Genomic DNA, 3,973 nt, shown 5'->3' on the forward strand with positions numbered 1-3,973 from the left:
AAGTGATAGGGCCAAAAATAATTATGGAAAAAATCGAGACGTTGGGGAGCCAGCAAAACCAGCTACAGTGTCTCCTTGCATGACAATAAACATGATTTTCGATGGTAACGAAGTAAATGGGGTGATATTTTTAGCAGCAAAGAAGACAAAGATAACGGTAACTCATAGCAAGAAGATCCGAGAAGCTTTAGATGATGACGTCACCATCACGAAAAGGATACTGATGGACTTCTTCTACCGCACAATGATGCTTTGGTAATATCTTAATATCTTAGATTTTAAAATTAAACATGTGTTGGTTTATCCAGATAGTTCAACCAATATCATAAGATTATGCCTTTTCGATTTTTTATTATACAAAATTTTCATTATCTCTCTCTATTAGAACTCATGTACACCATCCAAAAGTAGCCAAGGCTTCGCCCCAAGTTTGCTTCTTTATCTCTTCATCAGCAAACCACGCTTGCTTCCCCCTAGTTTGTTTAATAATTTATTAGTTTCTTTCTTTTTAGTTCACTGTCTTTATAGTGTATATTAAAATCATAGTATAATATATATTAAATTATCTAAATGAAAGCGTGTATATAAAAATGTGTGTGTTAGTTATAATGTATTATTATATATTTTAATTATATAATATATAGTTTATAGAAGTAATATACGATATACAATACGTACATCCCTTAAGTATCTTTTTCATGCTAATTATGAAAAACAAATATTAACTTTATAGATCCTCAGTTATACTTTATGCAGTAGGTATGTGTTTTCAGAAAATGCCCCTTCGAGAAATTTGAATTTCTTTGATGCCAGAGGTTGAAATGATATAGAGAATGGAAGATTTTAAATCTGAAATTGAAGTTTTAGTGTTAGAGAAAATAGAAGTGAAGCTGTCAATGGGAGAATATTGAATTTGTTTTTAGTGGGGAGGGGATGGGGGGGGAGGGGGGAGGGATTGGATATATTAATTGATAACATTCCTTAAGGTGTGCTAAAATCTTGGGTCCTCTTAATTCAAGTTATTATTTTTCGCATAATTAGAGGGAAATGGGGATCTTTTTTGATACATCCAATAACCAAATAGTTGTATGGAACGGTGATGAAAACTTCCCAATATAATTATGGGCGAAAAGGCAATAAATAAACTCACCTCAATTTACTTTGTAGATTGAAAACAGAGATGAGATTTCTCGGATTCTTGCGTGTGTGTTAATATATAGACATTCAAGTAAGGGTTTTTCTGCTTAATGCCCACCTTTACGTTTGTTTTCTTCTTTTTATAACTACATTCTATATTTATTTATTTTAAGAAATATTGTTCTATTTTTAAAGTTCTTCCTTTTCTTTATACTACGTAATCATGATGCAAAATAATTTTTGTGGTTGGCCTAGCTTTTCTTTTTTCGCGCTTTAGTTCTTTGGAACGATCAAATTAAATTTGGGTCAATCACATTGTATGTTTGTAGTTTTTCTGTGGTAGCATTTGAATATTATTTAATTCCGAGAAGGATGATATCCTCTGAGGTTAAAGATATAGTTAACATTATTAATTAAAAGATCTAAGACTTATCATTATCATGTAAATTTGTAGAGATCAATCAGAAATTAATAATAAAATATTTTTCGATCATATTGATATCAAAGCTTCTATAATCTTGGGAGAAAATCAAAGCTTCTATAATCTTGGGAGAAAATCAGATAGTTTTCACTGCCGACGGGCGGCTCTAGTCAATATATGTTGTCTGTTTGGTCATTGAGTATATTGGCAAACGACGGGCCAATGATATATGCATGAAAAATATCATGTGAAAGGATTGAGAAAAAAAATCAAGTTCAAAAAGACGCTAAATATGGACAAGAGGAAGAAAGATCTTCTCTAAATGTTTGAGAGAGGTAGATTAAAAAAATTACAATATTGTAAGTTTAAGAGATGCAAGCAATTTTACACAAGAGAAAGAAACTCTTCTCTAAAAGTTGGAAAGAAGTTTAAAAAAAAATAATTGGAAGTTGATTACAAGAATCAACAATTTGGGAGCCGATGACAGGTGCATCAGCAATTGAATATTGGTGACAAAGTGCATCAACGAGAGTTCAAGATAGGTGCTTCAACAAAAATTGTATGTTAGTGACAAAGTACATCAACGTGAGTGTTGAGTGCTGGTGACAACGTGTATCAACGGGCGTTGGAGACAAGTGCTTCAACAAAATTGGGTGTTGGTGATAAAGTGCATCAATATGAGTTGAAAACGGGTACTTCAACAAAATTGGGTGTTTGTGACAAAGTGCATCAAAGAGTGCTAGAGATATGTCCCTCAAAAGTATAGATTGGAGAGAAGTGCACCAATACAACAAAAGTCTTATACAACTTTGAATTACGGGAGAATGTTGGAAAACTAATTCAAAGTTGTATTAGAAAACCTTGATTGTGTAGGATTTGGTTTATTTAATTCATGTCTCAATATGATTTGTAGTCAGAATTAATATAAGAATGGGCTTTTCTATTTCTAGTTAAAATAGGTTTAGTATATAAATAGGTATTATTGCTAGTTTATTTTAATGTGTGGAATCGTAGAAGAAATAAAGAATTGTACAAATCAATCAGAAATTAATAACAAAATATTTTCCATCAAAATTACAAACAAATTAGTAGTACTATAACTTATGAGCAAACATGACCATACATAAATAATTGAAATCCCATTAACGTCATAATAAAATTAGATTCTATTGCAATGAGGATGTGTGCAAGAAATATCTAGCAAATACAATAATTAGTGGGTATAAAAACTAGCGTACTCATTTAAACTACAATAATAATGTTCAATTTTATTTTCAGCGTTAGTATTTTTAACTTTATTACTAAAACTAATCGTTTGAGAATTGAGGGATGAGAACTTATCTTTTGTTTTTACATTATATGTGTGTAAGTTTGTTTTATAGTTTGCAAAAAAGTACTCGTCATTTAGCAATTTTAGATGTACAAAATATTAAATTAAGTTAATAAAGTATCTTAAATGAAAGTCAGAGTATTAAGGAATTCGAATTTCACTATAAATATAAATCGTGAGTAGTAATAAAATAAAGGGAGTTTGGCACCGTATATCACTCACTCTGCTAATTGGCTAGAATTAACCCACTTTTCATTTATTGGATGCCAATAAATGTATATCAAAACAATAATATGTATATTACAATCTTAATTTTTTTTTATGTATATCAAAATCTTATTTTCCTTCTTTGTTATATTTAAAATATGAAATTATAAATATAATTGTTTATCATTTATTGTTGTATTTATATCTAAGTGTTGCTTGTATATCACTATGTATAATACATCAAATATGTGTATATCTCACCTTTATTTTCCGTCTTTGTATATATTAAGATGTATATCAATTTTTTTTCTTTTTTGTATATCTCAGCATACAATATATCTCATGTATATCATGTTTATATATGTATATCCATGAAAATTTGTGTTATATGTACGATATATAATATAATATACACGGGCGTCCATAAAGAAATTGTATTGTATACACGATATACAAAGTGATATACACAAACGTGCTTAAAAGTTTGTGTGTGATGTACATACAACATACAACGTGATATACACATGTCGCAGTTGGATTTTTAGGTCTGATTTTTTTACCTGAAACCAGTATAAATAACTTCTAATTTTGCTCAAATTTTGTATATAATCTTGTTTAGGTATTTTCAACCAATTTCAATCACACCCACTCGTTTAATCCAACCGAAAAAGAGAAGAGAGAAAAAAAATAAAGTTGAAATATATTTTCTCTCTTAATTTTTATTTTTGATTTTCTCTAATGTGAAATTAACCTTACATTTTCACGCCACTGATTCTTTTTGCATAATTTGCAAGAATACGGATGAATTCACCCATCAACACCAAAAATTGGTCATGTGACAACAAATAACACAAGAAATTCACAAGAAAACATCTTTT

This window comes from Nicotiana tabacum, chromosome 10 (genome assembly GCF_000715075.1).
Source record: "Nicotiana tabacum cultivar K326 chromosome 10, ASM71507v2, whole genome shotgun sequence".
Taxonomy (NCBI): Eukaryota; Viridiplantae; Streptophyta; class Magnoliopsida; order Solanales; family Solanaceae; genus Nicotiana; species Nicotiana tabacum.